The sequence below is a fragment of the Paroedura picta genome, chromosome 3 (assembly GCF_049243985.1).
Source record: "Paroedura picta isolate Pp20150507F chromosome 3, Ppicta_v3.0, whole genome shotgun sequence".
NCBI classification, from domain to species: domain Eukaryota; kingdom Metazoa; phylum Chordata; class Lepidosauria; order Squamata; family Gekkonidae; genus Paroedura; species Paroedura picta.
Genome location: NC_135371.1, coordinates 92562220 through 92582363, shown reverse-complemented (window position 1 = coordinate 92582363; position 20144 = coordinate 92562220). Strand labels below are relative to the sequence as shown.

Sequence of the window (20144 nt, the reverse complement as noted above, 5' to 3'; positions counted from 1 at the left end):
GCTGAACAGCTAATGATGACAGGCACCCCACCCACTCCTTTTAAATCCCCCCCAAAGCTAGAATTTATACTAGAATATTTTGTAGCCTGTATATGGCTTTCTTTGTAATCATGGAAGGTTTTCCAGCACAATTTGAGGCATATCTATTCAAAAGTTAGAATCGCTATGTTTAATGGTTGTGCACATAAGATTGGGCTTATGTATTACCATGCTAGGTACATTTTCTCTGAAGCAAAGCCTATTTTATTCAATGGAGATTGCTCCCAGGTTCACATTCATAGAATCATAGCCTTTCAAGGCAGTCCTAGACACACTTGCTTGGGAGGAAGCCCTGTTGAATACAAAGAGACTTATTTCTGAATAGACGTAGAAAGGGATTGTGTTGCATGGTGCTTCATAAGCTCTGTGTTGGGCTGAGAAACTGACAAAGACCTAAGGTCTAATGTTCATGCATCAGAAATCCATGATTCTTTATAACAAGTACATTTGGACTTGTGGGTCAACCTATCAAGACAGTTGGGAACCACTGTAAAAGGCTACCTGGATCACTAATCTGATCCAGTATGGCAATTCTCACATTTAGTGGATGTTTCATTATTAGCATGTCTGCCTTCATTGGAAAAATGTCGAGTGCTGCCCTCTTGCATCAGCTGAGATCATATTTGTAAAATGAAGAGATAATAGACACAGCACTTAGTTTGACATAGGTGTGCATACAACAACAGCAACCGTCGGCTTGTTTTGAAAGTGTCATTCTAAAGAGAGCCATTAACATGATGGAAACTGTCATGTGAGAATAGCGATCACAATATGAAAAAGTATAATGAAGAGATACCCTCTCTAAGCTACATAAAAATAAAGGAGTTAGGCTCCGGTTGCTTATGAACAGAAAGTCACCAAGGATAGAATAACATCACTTACATTTCATCTACTGACTTTCAAATACAAATCTCAGAGTTTCTGGTTTGCAAAGAAAAACGAAAAACAAAAAACCCTGCAAATATGCATATAGCAAACCCACCACTCTTGGACAATTTAAATCACTAGAATCTTAACAAACAATGACCCACAAAATGCTACTTATATTATGACCGCAAGCCTAATAAGGAATATTTGATACCTTTCTTTAAAGGTCATTTCTTCCCCCCACCAACCAGTCTGCCATTCCATTTCAATGAAGGAATGTTTATCAGCTACAAGTGATTAAAGAAATCCAATTAAGCAATATGGAAAATCTATATCAGGACATGCCATCTGCTTTTGAAGACAACCGTATGTGATTCTAGTGATCAATATGCTATGGTAGATTGGCTGTTTAATTGCCTTTGGAGTTTCCTACCAAAGCTTAAGTGAAAAAAAATGACCTTTTTCTTAAATTTTATTAATAGCATTGTTTGCATAATGTTTGAATTTCCAAGTATATACAGGGAAATTTCCTTGCTATACATAAGGGCAAAATACATATTGCATGCAATTACATGAGAAAAATTATCAATGGCCCACTTCTTTACTGAGAAACAACATAAGGAAGGGGTCCATTTTCAGCTGAAAAGGGGCACAGTTAGGGTAGATATTTAGCTCTTTCCCAACCCCGTGGCTTCCCTGCTTGTACCTTTCCTCGTCACACAGCTATTTTTGTGCAAGGTTCCAGACATATGGAAACAACAGGAGTTGGGGGAATTAGCTGCAGCAAAAGGTTGTATGGAATTCATTGCCTATTGATGCTTTAAAGGGGTCTATCCAAGTTAATAGAGACTCTTGTGGTGCAGAGTGGTAAGTGGCAGAAATGCTGTCTGAAGCTGTATGTCCATGAGGTTGGGAGTTTGATCCCAGCAGCCGGCTCAAGGTTGACTCAGCCTTCCATCCTTCTGAGGTTGGTAAATGAGTACCCAGCTTGCTGCTGGGAGGTAAAACGGTAATGACTGGGGAAGGCACTGACAACGCCACCCTGTATTGAGTCTGCCATGAAAATGCTGGAGGGCATCACCCCAAGGGTCAGACATGACTCGGTGCTTGCACAGGGGATACCTTTACCTTTATCCAAGTTAATGAAAGGTAAATCCATCAAAGACTACCTATCATGATGAGTAAATAGGACCCTGTATCCAGGTGCATTAAATCCTTGAAAACCAGTGGTAGGAGACAATATCTGGGGGCCATTCCGCACTCCTTCAAAATTGCACAATGGTTGCAAATTGAAATCGCTATTGATTTGCTGTTATGCACAATGTCGTTGACAATCTGCAACACTCCTGAAACCGATCCGCAAAAAGTGCTTTGTTGTAGCGCTTTCAGGGAAATCCCAAAAAGTGGATTCACCCTCTAGAAAGTGCTACGGCAGGTCAAACACCACCTACTAGCTAGATGGGTCTCTCCGTTGCAACAAATCGACGCAGATTCGTTGCAACGTGTGTGTGTGTGTGTGTGTGTGTGTGTGTGTGTGTGTGTTTTAAACCTTCCTTAAAGGGAAAGGGGCTTTTGGGGAGCATGATAACGGCCACCCATTGGCTGCTTGTTTGATTGATGGCCAGGGGCGGGACAAAGCTCAGCAATATCGCTTCCTGGCTAGCGATTTTTGCCGAGACCGGAAACCTGTGGGAAACGACAGAAACGCAACTGGATTCCACTACAAAGGCAGGTATGCATAACGACGAATTCCGCTATTTAAAATGGCATTTTTTTGTTCCGCAACCAATTTGCTATATAGATCCTGGTACAGAATGGCCCTGGGTCTTGTCCTCTCATATCCGAATTGGCTTTCCAGGGCAAGCGGTTGGCCGCTATGGGAAACAGGATGCTAGTCTAGATGGGCCAGCAATCTGATTTAACTTATGTTCTTAGGATGGTTAATTAGCTGTCCCATTGCCACTCAACTGGAATATTCACCTGCCTGACTTTGTGCTTAAGCAACAGAGCAGACCATTGGGGTTTACAACTGCATGCAAGGTTTATTATAGCCCTTATAGGCTGTAATATACTGGGGTCCATAAATGAATCTCAAGACAGCTAGTTCCCCATCTCAATTTTTTCTGTGATCTAGCAGGCCCTGCTAACATTAGGTCAGGCCCTCAAAGTAACAAATTAAAGACTGAAATACTATTAACTACAGCAAGGGAGCCTATATTTATGCAATCTTGGGGAGCCTATATTTACGCAATCCTAAATTCAGGGTTATTTGATCTCAATTTCCATTGATTTGCAAGGGTGCAGTATGACTTACATAGGATGCAGGAACTCAAAAGTTGAGCTGAACAATAAAAATAATGTAAAACTTGTTTATTTTAGTGCACAGTTAAAAACAGAATAAAAACATCTTAAATACTATACCGAACTAACAACACATAGGACCAAATGTGTTTCGACCCTTCCGGGTCTTCCTCAGTGGTCAAAATTATAATAATACACTATATAGCACTCTCTATAATGTGTAGCTGAATGGTTGAGTGGAGACTGTAACTTATGGCTCCAACCAATATGTATTAATTATATCCTTTTTGGAGACCAGTTCCTCTGTTATGTCCCTAAAGTCACCACTCTTCGCTATCATTAAGTTCTGTGCTCAGAGTGTATTTTCATGTGCGTCAGAAAAAGCTATGAGATCAAATAAAGGGTTATTTGATCTCAATTTCCATTGATTTGCAAGGGTGCAGTATGGCTTACATAGGATGCACACACAGATCTTTTTGTTGGCAATTCAAGGCCACAGCTTTATTAACATAACCATTTTAAAACAGTGTTGGCATAGGCAAGGGATTGAAGCAAATATAGTCAGCCGACTACTTCTATGTCCCCACCTTCCAGGACTACAAGTACCTTTCTTTTTGGTCCCAAACAGTAACAAGGGCCTTTCTGTCACTGGATCTCTGTAAGTGGGTGTCCTACCTGGCATGCTGAAAAGGGGGCACAAACCTCCCTGAGGCCCATCCCAGGCCCCCCTGTTCCCTGCAAGCTGCAGCCCTCCCGGCCGAGTTGGCATCTGCTCACAGTTCCCAAGCCTCTTATAGAGGCTCCCCAACTTCTTGGGATTTTACCTTGCAGGGCGAATTCCCTTCAAAGGTGCTCCTTCCCCTGCCTTCCCGCCACTAGAGCAAGGTCAGCTGAATTGCTCCTGCCAACACATCTTCAATTTTGCAACCATTGCAGTATATCCAAACCTTGTGCAGACAAGTGAACGCATGGTGTCTTGTAGAGAGTTGCCAAGTCTTTGGATGTGTCTGGGTGGGGGATCATGCAGCCCCTCCATTCTGACACTTGATGTGCCACAACCTTATTAAGTTTTCTCAACGTGAGATTAACACATTTCACCGCCCCAGCATTGCGCCAAGCCACCCTCTCCACCATGCAGGACCACATGATTGCAGCCTCTTGACATCATTGCCAGAGCAGATCCAGGTCTTCTGAAATTGCTTTTATCAGTTGGATCCCCTTTTTCTCCAGCAAGTCATTGTCTCCTGCAAGGATTATGATGGCTGCTGGCTGACCCCAACGCCGTGAGTCTTGGATGATGATTTCAAGCAATGCTGGCCAGCGCAGGCCCTGATGGCTGGATCACATAATGAAGACGCGATCTCTGATCCCGAGATGTGTGCCCCATCCCGAACAAGCTGCATGCTGGCTGGCCCAATATACATAGTTATGTCTAATGACAAGGTCTCGCCGCAACTCCAAACACCAGCCTGGAACAAGTCACAAGTTAGTCATGGTCAAATACGTATGTACCATTTAAAAACCGTAGACTTCCATTGACCCAGTATTTTGATTTGCTCAGCCGGGGCCCCATCCTCAAAAGCCTTTGTGGCTGCCCCTATTTGGAAAGAATGGATTCCAAAATGCACAGGTTTTGCCCCTATGCATTCGAGGCATTTCCACAAGATGGCTGCAAACTGGTACTTACTTAGGCATCAACTGTCACCATCTATAAATAAAGCACCCAGAACATCAGGCAGGATTGCTAGATAAGTCTTGAGGTTGTTTACTGGGCACAGACCCTGCTCCGCCACCCGGACAAGAATGACAGTCACCACATATCCCTTCTGGTCGGTTTTTGAATTTTGAAAATGCAACTGTATTCCATCTGCTGACAGCCTCAAATCCTCCCTGCCCAGCACTCTGGCATCCACATAAAACCAAGACGCTGCCAAAAACTCGCAGCTTCTAAGAGCCCCTGCATATGCTAGGGTGACGGCTGCCTTCACCAGGACAACTTCTAACCTGTTAAAGCATATGCCATTCACCGCTCCCATCAGGCATTTTAAAAATGGACATGTAATCGGGTGCCGAGCATCCAGTATAGTGAGGGCTAGCCGCCCCCACCCATCCACTGCCCACTTTGCCAAAAATGACATACGAGGGTCCCAGCCCCCCAGTAATTTACTGCAAAAAAGGAGACCAGCCAAGTGCACACACATTGTATAAGCCCAGCCCCTTTAAATGAGCCAGGTACTGCAACACCAGCATTAGGAAATGGGACGTAGTTTCCTGTTTTCAAGGTGAAATGAAGGTAACTCTGCACTGCTCCCTCATATGCCCTCCTTGTTGAAGGTGCAAGGGATCCCAAAACCCGTTGAAAGATCACTCCTCTCCAAGACTCTAAAGCCCCAACCTGGGTGTAAACTGCACAGAGCTTTTATTCCAACCCCAGATCGATTCAGTCCCTGCTCTCTACACAGAATGCCATTTCTGTTTTGATTTTGGGCGATTTTAATCTTCCCTCTGCACCAAGCAGGATTGATCCGGAGTCACCCTACCATTTCTTCGCCATATCCAGGAGTGCTTTTAATCCTCGATATTGGAATGTTGCAGTTCAGAAAGCATGAGAAAGCACTCCCTCTGTGGTAGAGAAGCGCTGATTGGCCAGCTGACTCCGTGGTAGAGCAGTTCTGATGGGCCAAACCTGCGAAGCCAAGGCTGGTAGCTTTTCTTTAAAAAGGAAGCCCTAATTTTTTTTCTGTAGAAACTACAGAAGCCCTCACTTCTGTGGATAGAGATTTGCCTCGTGGTTTTTTTTTCCTCCCTCCTCTGTTGACTTCAACCCACCCACCCACCCCCCCCCCGCGCCATTCAAGAAAAGAAAAGAAAGAAATAGGCTCTGTCTGGGCTTGGCTCCCCCCTCCCCTTCTGAGTTTTCCCAATCAAGTGCAGAACACTTTTCTGTTTCAATGGGGGGGGGGGAGGAAGACCCGAGTTCAAATCGATCTGAATTCAGCAGGATCCACACCGAAAAAACAAAGTAAGTGCAGAATCCGCCCTAGACTGGCATTGGAGCTCTGATGAGAAGCTCTGTGCTCCTTCAAGGTCACTAAGCTGCAGCAGAAGACCCTCCAGTTCCCAATCCCCCGTCCTTCTTTGTGGAAGACCGGGCCCTTCAAAAGGGCTGCTGGGGCTTCCCTGGTTTAGTACAAGTGGTCCCCAGGTGCACTCCTCCACAAGCCTTACAAGTGTAGCTGAATCGGCATTACTACCTCTTACATACCCGCTGGTTTTAGTCCCAACAGGGCCGGGCTACATCCCTCCAGCCCTGCCCCACCTGGCAGTCCCATTCCCAGGACTGCTTCCTCCCCTGCAGTTTCTTTGGCTTTCAATATATGTGCCAGGTGCCAAGCCCTATCCGGGTATGCTGCTAAGGTGCCAAGCCCTATCCGGGTATGCTGCCACAATGAGGACCATGTACTCAGCATATCCCCGGAGCCAATTGGCAAAGAACCATTTGGTGCCTCCACTTTTTTTCCTGTCTTTTCTATTTCCCATGTCACCTTTTTTAGCACCTGACCTAACAAATGAGAAAATGTCAACAAAATAGCCATTGAGCACCCCTTTTCTCAGTTTTTAGGTAGGTGTATACCAGGGGGGCTACAGAGTCAGTGTAGCCACAAGGGGGGGGGGCTTGGGCAGACTAGTCTACGCCAAGGATGCCAGGATCTCTTTGGTTTCCATACGCCATCTATGCAGCCATGGTGGGAAGCCTGGTGTGTATGTGTCCTCAGTATTTTCCATCCCCGTGGATGTTGTCCCCTTCCTCCCCAGATGAGGAGTCACCAGTCAAGAAAGAGCTGTGACCCCTGCACCGCCTCTTGCAACCAGCCCTCCTCCACTTCCTCTTATGCCTGGTCCTGGCTTGCTCCCCGGCTCCCGCCATCTCCTCCAGTTCGCTGCTGCTTTCTGGACTGCTCATGTTGGAGTTGCTGGGGCTTCTCCAAGAGCTCTGGGCTGAACTGGCTCTGGATATCTGGACCATTGCCTGCGTATAACCCTCTTCAGTTCAAGAACACTGCCTTATGAATTATAAACCAGCCAAAATTCATGATGAACTAATGTTCATCGGTTGGTCTATGCTCAACCCTACCAATATTGATGGAGTAAGATTATTTAAGAAGTTGTCCTGTGTAATAAGCTGTGCATAAGTTTAAATATGACAGGGCTTTTAAAAGGTTGGTCACACTGACAGACAACCTTTGCCAAGACAGTTACCAAATCCCTCTTGATTCTTCTAGACTTCAGCAACTTTGGATACCATCAAGTATGAGATCTTTCTAGTTAGATGTTGAGAGTTGGGGCCATTATGCCAGTTGTTTCCAGAATGTAGTGCTGGGAGCTACTTCTCAAACTAATGTCATTTAAGCTACTGCAGGGTACTGTTAATCACTCATGCTGTTTAATAACTATATGAACCTGTTAGGAGTTCATTGAGGAATTTGTAATGAGGTGCCATATGTGCAAATGATCCCCCTTCAAGGATCGCTGCCTTGTCATAGCAAGGGGGCTTGCCTAGCTGAGTGAAGCTATGAGCTATGCCGTACAGGGCCACCCAAGATGGACAGATCATAGCAGAGAGCTCAGACAAAAGGTGATCCACTGGAGAACGAAATGGCAAACCACTCCAGTATCTTTGCCATGAAAACTCTATGGACAGGTTCAAAAGGCAAAACGATATGACGCCGGAAGATGAGTCCCTCAGGTCGGAAGGTGTCCAATATGCTACTGGGGATAAGCAGACGGCTAGTAAGAGTAGCACCAGAATGAATGAAGTGACTGGGCCAAAGCCGAAAGGACGCTCAGTTGTGGAAAGAACTGGTGGCGAAAAGACAGTCCGATGCTGTAAAGACTTTTTCCATAGGAACCTGGAACATCAGATCCATGAATCAAGGCAAGCTGGACATGGTCAAACAGGAGATGACAATACTGAACATCAACATTTTAGGAATCAGTGAACTAAAATGGACAGGAATGGGTGAATTTAATTCAGATGACCATCAGGTATACTATACTACTGTGGGCAAGAATCTCACAGAAGAAATGGAGTAGCCTTTATAATCAATAAAAGAGTAGGAAAAGGAGTACTGGGATACAATCCCCCAAATAATAGAACGATCTCAGTTCGAATCCAAGGCAAACCATTCAACATCACAGTAATCCAGGTCTATGCCCCAACCACTGCTGCTGAAGAGGATGAAGTTCTATGAAGCCCTTCTAGAAGCAACGCCAAAAAATGATGTGCTTATCATCATGGGGGATTGGAATGCTAAAGTAGGAAACCAAAAAATAACCGGGATAACAGGCAAGTTTGGCCTTGGAGTACAAAATGAAGCAGGCCACAGGCTGGTAGAATTTTGTCAAGAGAATACAATGGCCATAGCAAACACTCTTTTCCAACAACCCAAGAGACGACTCTACACATGGACATCACCAGATGGTCAACACAGAAAACAGCTTGACTATGTGCTCTGCAGCCAAAGATGGAGAAGTTCTATACAGTCAATAAAAACAAGACCACGAGCTGATTGTGGTTCAGATCATCAGCTTCTTGTTGCAAAATTCAGGCTTACATTGAAGAAAGTAGGGAAAAGCACCAGGCCACTCAGGTATGAACCAAATCATATCCCTGACGAATATACAGTAGAGGTGACAAATAGATTTAAGGAATTAGTTCTGATAGGCAGAGTGCCTGAAGAACTATGTACAGAGGTTCGGAACATTGTGCAAGAGGTAGCAACTAAAACCATCCCGAAGAAAAAGAAATGCAAGAAAGCAAAATGGCTCCCTGAGGAAGCTTTACAAATAGCTGAGGAGAGAAGGAATGAAAGGCAAGGGAGAAAGAGAAAGATACACTCAACTGAACGCTGAATACCAGAGACTAGCTAGAAGAGATAAGAATGCCTTCTTAAATGAACAGTGCAAACAAATAGAAGAAAACAATAGAATGGGGAGGACCAGAGATCTTTTCAAGAAAATTGGAGATATGAAGAGAACATTTCATGCAAAGATGGGTATGATAAAGGACCAAAAAGGTAGGGACCTCATAGAAACAGAAGAGATTTTTAAAAGGTAGCAAAATTAAACAGAGGAACTATACAAGAGTGAGCTTAACATTCCTGATAACCACGATGGGGTAGTTACTGACCTGGAGCCAGACATCCTGGAATGAGAAGTCAAATGGGCCTTAGGAAGTATGAGCAACAATAAAGCTTTTGGTGGTAACAGCATTTCAGTAGAACTATTCAAAATCTTAAAAGATTTGTTTTCCTGGGTTCCAAGATCACTGCAGATGGGGACTGCAGCAAAGTGGGGAGGAAAGCTATGGCAAATCTAGACAGCATCCTAAAAAGCAGAGACATCACCCTGCCAGCAAAAGTGCATCTAGTCAAGGTTATGGTATTCCCAGTTGCAATGTACGGCTGTCAAAGTTGGACCATAAGGAAGGCTGAGCATCAAAGAATTGAGGCTTTTGAACTCTGGTACTCGAGAAGATTCTTGTGAATCCCTTGGACTGCAAGATGAACAAACCGGTCAGTCCTAGAAGAGATCAGCCCTCCCTGCTCCTTAGAAGGCCAGATCCTGAAGATGAAACTCAAATACTTTGGCCACCTCATGAGAAGGAAGGACTCCCTGGAGAAGAGCCTAATGCTGGGAGCAATTCAGGGCAAAAGAAGAAGGGGACAACAGAGAATGAGGTGGCTTGATAGAGTCACTGAAGCAGTAGGTGCAAAGTTAAATGGACTCTGGGGAATGGTAGAAGACAGGAAGGCCTGGAGGATCATTGTCAATGGGGTCGCGATGGGTCGGGCGCGACTTTGCACCTAACAACAACAACATATGCAAATGTTACCCAGCTCTATATCTCCTAACCAGCTAAGCCAGTTAATCTATAGAAGTACTCAACAAGCCCTTCAAGCCATTCAAAAAGATACTAGGTTTGATGAGGGCCAACAAACTGAAACTGCATCCAAGCAGGACTGCAGTGTGCTGGGGAATAAGAGGTCAACCTTATGTGGTTTGTAGTGTCTGTAATCAGATTCAACAAGTACACTTCCTTCAAAAGTGAAACTTGGCCATGTTAATCCATGTCCATTGTTGTTTATCATTGCTCTTTTTACTATGGTTTTATGGCCATTCTGTATTCTTATTTGTTTTGTACTTCTCATGTGATTTGTTTTATTAAATATGTTTGTCTAAGCTGACTTTGTATTATAGCTTTCCTGACTTTGGTTACATTTTTTGTCACTGGTAGCCTCGAGGTTCGGTTTCATTTTATGATGAAGTGGCGGTTTACATTTTTATTATTGCTGGTGTGGATTTGTGTTATACATTTATACTGCTGCTAGTTATTTTAAGTGTTATTTTGATTTTATGATTTATTTCCTTCCATGTTGCTGTAAGCCACCTCAGGCAGTCTTCTTCTGGAGAGACAGTAGAGAAATATCCATCAAGTATATTTTAATCCCACTCTTCATCCAAGGAACTTAAGCACCGCACATGGCTCTCTATTCTCCAATTTATCCTCCTCACAACTAAGTACATTAGGCTGAAGGAGAATGGCAGGCCCTGGGTCTCCCTGTGGGCTTCATGCAGGTCTTCCACATCCTAGCCTGATACTTTAACCATCATACCGCAATAGGGCTCCAGCATTAATATGATTACATTAAGAAATAATGGGTTGTTCACCATGTTTAAAAATTACGGTGTTTCAATGTACCTCCATATGCATCAGTGCATAGTTATGAGATGAGAAGGAGTCTCAAAGTGACTTCCAATCCTCTTCCCTTGCCTCTCCCCACAACAGACACTAGGGTTGTACGTGGCAGCATCCGAATTGGCCATTCCAGTCCGACGCAGCCAGTGCTGTGCTGCGGGGGCGGGGAGGAGAGATGCCAGCATTGGTGCATAACTTGGCGCACACACGCAGGTGCAGAGTTATGCACCAGCGCCTGTGCCTCCTCTCCCCGCATGGCGTGCGCTGGCTGCGTCTGCCTGGAATGGCCGATTCGGATGCATGCACACATCTACACACACATAAACAAACCTCAAACCAGAAATGGACAAACTGAATGCAACATACCAAATATCAGTCTTCTTCCTGTCAAGAATCATGGTCAGATCTATTGAAGATGAACAAAAACACATTAATGGCCATGGAGATGTCACTTGCAGTTTCTCAGTATAAAAACTGATATTATACAAATGATTTTAGAGTAAAAGTATTTTGTGTAACATGAGAGAGAGTACCTGATTGACAGCAGAACTATTGGTTTCTTCAAGTTACAGTACAGTTTCCCTGTAGGCTGAACAAGTTGTTGATATTCATCTGTAAACCGTCCCGAGGCGCAGGGCGCTGCGTACTAAATAATTGAGTAAGAGCAAGTTGGGAGGAGTTAGGGCGGGCTCTGTCGCTCCTCCGAGTGGCACTCCAGGGCCAAGTGTCCAATTGGGAGGCGCGCTTCGCACACGTCCCTATTGGACACTTGGCTTGTCTGCCGGATGCTGCACCTCCAACTGTCCAGTCCTCCCGAGCCGCCATCCTTGCTGGATGGCCGCCAGGGAGGAGGCTCGCCCAACGCCCATGGCCTCGGGGGAAACTGCTTCCCCTCCGGCCACTGGCTGTGCTTCGAGAACGATGCCGGCCCGACCTCCGCCGGCTCCCATGAAGCCACCCGTCCCCGCCCTTCCCACACCCACCGCTAACGCCCCTCGTGGCCCGCCACCGCTAGCGACCTTCCCACCCCCCCACCCCGCTTCCCACTCACCACCTCGCCGCTTAGCCGCTTCTCCGGCCACCTCCGCATTGCCGCGGCATACAGCCCGCTTCTCCGGCTGTCCATCGCCGGACTAACTACTCAGGAGGTGCTTCGCAAGCACCAGCAACACCAGCGGCACCGTAGCAGCGGCACCACCATCTGCCATGGCTGCAAAAGAGCCTGATGGAGGCCTTTGAGCCACCAGCGCCGCCGGAGCCGCCAGCGGCACCGCCGGCCGAGCCACAATCGACCGCGGCAGCGGGCCCGCGATCAGCAGCGGCGGCGGTGCGATCAGTGGTGGCGCTGGGGGAGCGGCGCGCCGATCAGCGGGGGTGGCGGAGGTGTCATGATCGGTGGCGCCGACCCAGCGAACGCCGCTGGCGGCGGACCCGCGATCGGCCCTGGCCGCAGAACTGCAAACGGCCGCCGCCCCCCGCCCGCACACAGACCCGATCAGACTTTGCTTGTAGGTTGTTTGTATCAAGGTGATTATTTATTGGGTGTGGCACAAAGGCAGCAGTGGAGACCAAAGGAGGCCCACCTACTTGGCCCAAGGCAGTAACTGCTCCAAAACAGGGCAGGGCACTTTTCAAGAAGGCAGTAGCAGTCTGGTGGGTCCAGCAGGAGGTGGAGGGGACTGCCTACAGGAAAATCTCCCTCCTGCCAGGCAGCAGCTGACCACAGCAGGGACAGGTGATTTGTCCAGCTGAGGGCACTAGCTCTGGCTAAACAAAGAGCGGGAGAGGCAAGGCAAAGAAGCAGTTAAAATGTGAACAAAGCTTCAATGCTGAGCTCTAAGGATAAAAAGGGAAATGACAAGGGAGTCAGTGAAGGTGAGGAAGACAAGTTGGCTGTGAAAGCTGTGAGAGTGCAGGGAACCTAAAGGAGAAGCTGGGACAAAATAAGACTACCAGACCTGAGGCAGAGCATCATTTCTGAGAATTTCAAGGAGCAAAAGTCTCTTGAAAAGTGCAGGGAAGTTCTTTTGTGAGGAAGCCTGTGTGGACTTTCCTAATTCCAAAGACACTCTTAAGGAGCACCATTGTGTCTGGTGAGTCTGTGCATGAAAGTCAGTTACAATGTCCTGCTAGACCTAGGTAGGATGACATTGTGGGGATAAAATTAGAGTGGGGGGTTCTAGAAGAGGCCTTTTCCTTTTAGCAGGAAAGTTTTTATCTTGTTAAATTGGGTTCTTTCAGCATCAGACTTGGGAGAAACGGAGCAAATAGATTAGCAATTAATTAATTTAGGGTATTTCAAACCTGATTCTAGCCCCTTATAATACTTGGAATTCAATGGCACTCCTGATTATATTGACAGTGGCATAATTTGCATTCCTACTCCAATTTACCTGCTATTGTAGATATAGATATCCTTCATCCCTGCTTTTCTTTCCTACCCCAAGAACTCAAAGCATTCTTATGCATCTTCGGAATTCTGATTCCCCAGGTAAATTGACTGCTCAACTGGAGGAAGAGAGAACTATATATCAGAATCCACAGCATTGAAATTCTCTCTGCATGCTTAGCGGCCACTAAAGCTAGTAGTCCAAGTTCCAGTGTACAGTCAAGGTTATGTACAGACCAAAACAATGAGTAGTTCAAACAGTTTTAATCTAAGGTGAAACTACAAAAGTTTTATGCAAGCTCTCTCAGCTAGCTGAACCAGCTATCTGAATATGTGACCTTAGGGAAGGTTTTCAAATTAATAGACTAGTTTGATACAAGGGAACATCTGTCTATCAGTCTTTAGCCCACCATGCCCACAAGCAGCTTGTGGCTGATTACAACATTGTTCCCAATAAAACCCCACAAAATACAACATACTCTGGCAGCGATTAAAAAGAAAAAAAAAACCTCCCCTCAGTCCTGACTAAACCCTGACTCAAGGATGTGAGGAGCAGCCCAATGTCCCAGCTTGGCCTTGGGGGAGAGGCATGACCTTACTTGCCCTGGCCTCAACCAAAGACCTGGTGGAAGAGATCCATCTTACAGGCCCTCCAGAATTCTATTACATCAGTGGGGGTACGTATAGGTTCCACAATACATGAATCACAGGTTGGGTTGTGTTTTCATGATGAGTGGCCATTTCTCATTCCAAATTCCAGCCCCAAATGCTGCATTTTAAATCATGGACTGATGTAAATAATAATAAAGATAATGTAGAGTGGATGTTACAGTTCCTCCCACCCATTCTGTCTGAGGGTCTCTCATCCCTCTGCTCTTAATGTGTACTAGCAACTTTACATCCTGCTTTCCAAGTGCCATGGTATGTTAGGCAAGGAAACTAATTCTGATTTTGAATTTTATAAGCTATAGATTACTGGGGGAGGGGAGACTGTGACTCCTTGAGAACACTTATCCAGATCAGAACTGAAGACTGATGTTCAAGGTGAGGTGAATTGAGGGCTTTCACTAATGAGAATATATATATACTAGGAAACAAGCCCGCTGTAGTGTAAATACAGCGGGCACTAGCTGGGGGCAAATGTGGGCGCGGGCGTGTGGGCAATGGGACCTGGCTTGGGGGGGGTGTCTGTCGTTGTTGCCCCCCCCCGTCAGGAAGACTCATCGGGGCCCGGGCGGGAGGGCAGCAGCGTCCAGCAGGTAAGTTGGGCAGCAGCAGGGTATGCGGGCGATCGAGGCACGCGATGGCTCGGCGTCGCAGGCTCCGGGGTGCACGCCTGTGCAGCGGCGCCATTTTGTGCGTGTGGGAGGCGTTGGTGGGCCGTGGACTGTGGAGCAGTTCGCCGGCATTGTCAGAGTCAGCGGCGCCATTTTGGAGCGTGGCATTTTGTTGGTGCGGCGGCGGCGAAGTCCATGAGAATCGGGGAACAGTCAGCAGAAGGTTTAGCAGCGCCACGGCAGTGGGGTACTTTGGGGAAAGGCAGGCCAGCGGGCAGCCGTAAGTGGGGGGTGGGGGTGGGAGCGGTGTGGCAGTCGGGGGCTGGGGATGTGCGGCGTCGATCGGGGTGCGAAGGTTGGGGGCTGTGGCGGGCGGGTATGGATGCTCAGGGTGGGGGTGGGAAGGGCTCGGGTGGCAGCTGGAGGTCCGTAGCCGGGGCAGGCCAGAGGGGAAGTTTTTCCCCCGAAGGCCAGCGCCGTGGGGCAAGGCTCCTGCCTGGCTGCCATCTGGCAAGGATGGTGGGTCGGGAGGAGTGTGGAGTTAGCGGCGGGCTGTCTTCAAGATGGGCCAAGTGGCCAATTGGCCACTTGGCCCTGGATTGTCACTCTGAGGAGCGAATCAGGAGCTGCAAAGTGGCTCCTGATTCGCTCCTCAGAGTTTTTATCCTGGACGGGTCCTGCCCTAACTCCTCCCCAACAGCCCTTACTCTTTTATTTAATCTGCTCCACAGGAGCGGATTAAAGATATCCTTAAACATCCCGCGGCGCGGGGCACCGCGGACTAAATAAAACAGTAAGGCCAGGTTGGGAGGAGTTAGGGCGGGCTCTGTCCGGGATAAAAACTCAGAGGGGTGAATCAGGAGCTGCGAAGCGGCTCCTGATTGGGCCCTCCGAGTGGCAATCCTGGACCAAGGAGGCAATGGGGAGGCACGCAAAGCGCGCCTCCACATTTCCTCTTTGGCTGCCGCATACTACACGTCAATGCGCCGCAGCAAGCCTGCCCTTCCCTCAGAGATTCGCGCCAGGGGTTAGGCCACGCTGCCCGGGGCCCTGCTACTCGGTCTTCCGGCGAGGGCTTACCCGAACACAGTGTGTAACGTCTTTTCCTTTTTGCTGTGCCTCTCCACCGGAGGCGGACAATGGCACGCGACTCCTGCGGGAGACAGAGAGAGGCCGCAGGCTCCAACCACTTCCCAGGCCGCCGCATCGGAAGCCGCCTGCAGGGGCCTGTGCCACCTCCCAGCCCCGAAGTGCCAGCCAACGGCCCTCCCTCGCCCGCCTGCCATTACATGCCGCGCCACGCTGAAGGGCGCCGCCGCCAGCCGTCCTGGGATTATGAGAGGCCACGGAAGGTTCCGCCATTGTTCCTGGGGGGGCGCACCGCCTATTCCTTGGTGATCCACTGGCCGGGAGGCAGCTGAAGATCCGCTGCACCAGAATCCTCGCAATTGCTCCCGGTGTGGGGGGGGGGGGGGGCCGGCAGACGGATGGAGATGGTTACCATGGGGGACCCAGAGCCCTACCGCCTTCTCCTGCCCGCTGCAGTGGCCTCGCAGCCTCGGGATCGTTGCCCCGCCACCACCCTGCACTGCCTACCGCACCGACGATGACTGCTGCCACTCCGTCAAACCCGCCACAAGGTCAGTCTAGCGCCCATTTTATTAACAAACGGGGCAAAGCCCATTGTCTCCAAGAATACAACGGGTGCTAGAGCTTGGCAGTGGGAAGAGGAAGGGGAGGAGTTGTCCAGTCTGTAAGGGCATGGGGTTGTCATGTGTGTTGTGTGGGAGGTTGTGGTGGCATGGTGGCAAATGAGGCCATGGGTGTGGAGATATGGGTGTCAAGAACCTGTGGTGTGGAATGTTCGTTGAGTGTGGGAGAGGACTGACCTTTGGGAATTTTGGCATAGTGGTTACAGATGAGCTTTCCAGAGCCATGTCCTCAGATATGTGAAGGGAAAATCAGACTGGAGACTCTTCTTAGGGGAAGATTACATGGCAATTAATTCCCCCCAGTTCTGCGTCATTTCCCTTCTTGTGTGAATTAGGTCACATTCACCGAAATGCCCCTCTGCCCTAATACACATAGGGTAGTCACAGTACACAGGTGTCCACCCTGTTCCCTCAATCTCCCATGTTTTCACTGTTGGTAAAATGTTATATGCCCACATGCTTCTTTCATGGTTGCTCCTTAGAAGAACAGATTTTTGTACCCTATTGCTTACTACCCAAAGGAGTCTCAAAGCGGTTTACAAACACCTTTTCCATTCGTTTCTCCACAATAGTCAACCTGTGAGGTATGCAGGGTTGTGAGAGATCTGAGAGAACTGGGAATGGGCCACAGTGACCCAGCAGGCCTCAGGTGTCTCAAAGCATTTTCCAATCGTCTTCCCCTTCTCTCCCCATAGCAGACTCCCCATGAGGGAGGTGGGGTAGCGAGCCTCACAGCGAAGCTGGCAACCCTAAGAGGAAGACTGTCTGCGCACAGCAGTCTTGACCTTAGTAAGGTTTTTAATACTGTTTTTTTATTTGCCAGGCCAAGTTATTTGCCAGTTACTATTTCAGTGACGATGTGTCTCCAGACATTTACTTGTTCTCTATTTAGTTTCAGGCTGATCTTCCTGTACTTTCCAGACTCACAGGACTGATGCTGGTCTGCCTGTCTGTGCCCCAGAATACAAACAGTTGCTGATAAGGGCTGGCCATAACCCATAGCCAGGAGGGACACTCCTGCACCACTCCCTACCAACTGCAGGCAAAAATGGCTCATTTGAAGGCTGGACTCCGAGGCATTGTACGATTTTGAAGTCCCACCTCCAAACCTCCAGGAATATTTCCAACCCAGGGGTAGCCAACCACCAGGTGGGACGTGGAGAGCTCCTGGAATTACAGCTCACCTGCAGAGTATAAAGATCAGCTCCCCAGGCAGAAAGGGCTACTTTGGACAGGGTTGTGGTAGAGAAGAAACATTTAAGGCTTCCCACACAGGTTGTTGTTGAATTGAAAGACTTGAGGCCTACTGCACAGGGTTGTTGTGCAGATGAAACAGGAGACAAAAGAGCCAGCTTCCTCTGCAGAATAACGCTGTGTAGTGGCCTCAAATCTGCAGAGAGTTGCAAAGAAGAAAGACACATGGCTTGGCTGTGTCTAACCCCCGGCCAGAGCAGTATTTTAAGTGAGAAGGGGCTTTTCTGTGGCCTCCCTGTCCGGCAACTGTTTGGCAGAAGGGGAAAGTCCCCCCCCCCAAAAAAGGAAGGCCCTCAGGCTCCCCTGCGTTGCTCTTGGAAAGGCCTCCCTCCCCTCAGTCAGGGCCTGTCAGAGGCTCCTTCCCAGCAGGCCTGAAGGGGGGAGGGGGAGCACTCTGCAGCCTCCTGCCAGCTCTGTCAGGGTTCTGAGGCAATTTACAGTTGGACATGGCAGTTAGGACAGCCTTGGGGCGAAACGGGCTGGCGCAGTGTGTCCAAGCCTCTGTTCTCATCCCCCTTGGCAGCCCTACTGACCTCCTCTCCCTTTGGTGGTCAGGAGCAGACTGGCAGCCAGGCTGGGCTGGGTGAATGGAATTTTGGTCTGTCCTGGTGAGGGGCCAATAGGAAGGCACTTTGTGCGCCTCCCCATTGGCTGCTTGGCCCTGGATGGACCCTCAGAGGGCCCAATCAGGAGCCGCTTCGCAGCTCCTGCTTGGGCCCTCTGAGTTTTTATCCTGGACAGGGCCCGCCCTAACTCCTCCCCAGGTGGCCTTACTCTTTTATTTAATAGGACCCTGTCCTATTTAAAGATAAAATGGGCTTTAACTCTCTCTATATATATTGCGAAATTGACTTTCAAGCTTTACTAAACACGAGTGATCTCTTGTGCAAAAAAAGAAGAGGCACAAACTTTCCTGGTATTAGAAACATAGAAACATTTGGCTTTTGTATATTTTTAAAGGTCTTTTAACCATGTTTCTAGGTACAACAATCAAATACGGATTTAATTTTAATTTTTAAGGCAAAAGAAATAAAGGCATTCCAGGAATGATACAATTTTTTAAAATATTATAAATTCTACAGAAGCTTTACAAATTTGAGTTAGTTTGGGGGCATTTTCCCTATCTTACATGATAGTTTTCAGAAGCAAAGATAATTTGCTGTTCCTTATAAATGATGTACAGTAATTTGTTTCCATCATGTGTTTTGCCAACTTTACTGTTTATTTACTTCACTCCTATTTAAGCAGTTTACATTGTTTTTCTCCCTTCATTTTATCCTCATGACAATCCATGAGGGAGCTGATTCTTAGAGCATGCAATTGCTTTAGGGTCACCTAACAAGCTTCCCTGGCAGACTAGAGATTCAGACCTGGGTCTAACATTTTAACCACTATGCTGTTGTATCCGTACTTGAAATTTATTTCAGCATTCATGTAGAAATGGTTTGGCCTTTAAGAGAGGATACATTGGGGCCAGGCCCACCAGGAAAAACAAGGTAGCCATCATGTGACTTGCATGACTCACCGAGACCTGGAAGCTTGCTACTATACAAGTACCCCACAAAACCCAGTGTGATGTAGTCATTAGAATTTCAAATTAAGGTTCGGGAGACCAAGATTCAGATCCCTACTCTGCCACAGAAGATTTCTGCATAGATTTTGGCCAGTCACATTCTCACTCTTTCTTACTTCACAGGATTGTTGAATAAAATGGAGGAAAGGATAAAATCCATTTCATGGATAAAAATCTTTCACACAAGCTGACTAGGGTGGGTCATAGGGACAATATCATTCCAGTGTTGTCAACTTATGCTGCCTCCTAGTTTGATTCCAGGCCCCATTCAAGGTGCTGCTATTACATTTTAAAGCCCTGTACAGCTACGGTCTAACATACCTGTAGGACAGCCTATTCACCTACGACCCTGCTGAATACTCCAATATTCAGACACTTTGAACATGAACAAGCATTTAAAACATGCATACAAAATATACAAAACATGCATACAAATATCAATACAGACAAACAGGAAGGAGGCTTTTTGTTTCCTTGGTATTCCCTCACCCTCCTTCCTGTTTATCTGTATTGATATTTGTTTAATTGTTTTAAATATATTTTGTATGCATGTTTTAAATTCTTGTTCATGTTCAAAATGTCTGAATATTTGCTGACTTGGGGAACCTGAATTGTGTGGAAATACAAATAAAATACAAAGGCAATTAGTTATGCTCAATCACCAATCTGTTCAGCTCATGTCCTGCTTGACATTTGCAAGCAGGGAGTGCATCATTCAGCTGTTCAGATGTGTCTGAGAGAACACCGATATGTTTGAATTACACAATTGCCTTGTCCTCTCACGCAACTAGAATGTTTTCTCACAGCCTTTGCCTTTCAGCTGCCCTCTGCTGCCATCTTCTCTAATTTTTAAAATGCAGGTAGTGAAAAAAAAGTTTGAGAGATTTTAAAACGGAATCTTATTAATTAGGTGTAATGCAATTATAACCAATGCAATTCTATGTGCTATCAAGTCACTTCTACCTTATGGCAA

General features: G+C 47.2%; 1 long non-coding RNA gene across 1 annotated transcript; it reads right to left on the bottom strand.

Annotated features, from left to right (window-relative positions):
• Positions 1-3714: 3714 nt before the first annotated feature.
• On the bottom strand, positions 3715-11610 carry LOC143831263 (uncharacterized). Its single transcript, XR_013228774.1, has 3 exons — positions 11500-11610; positions 11333-11372; positions 3715-4676 (listed from the first exon to the last, which is right to left on the bottom strand). It is a non-coding gene; the product is annotated as an uncharacterized LOC143831263 (long non-coding RNA).
• Positions 11611-20144: the final 8534 nt, after the last annotated feature.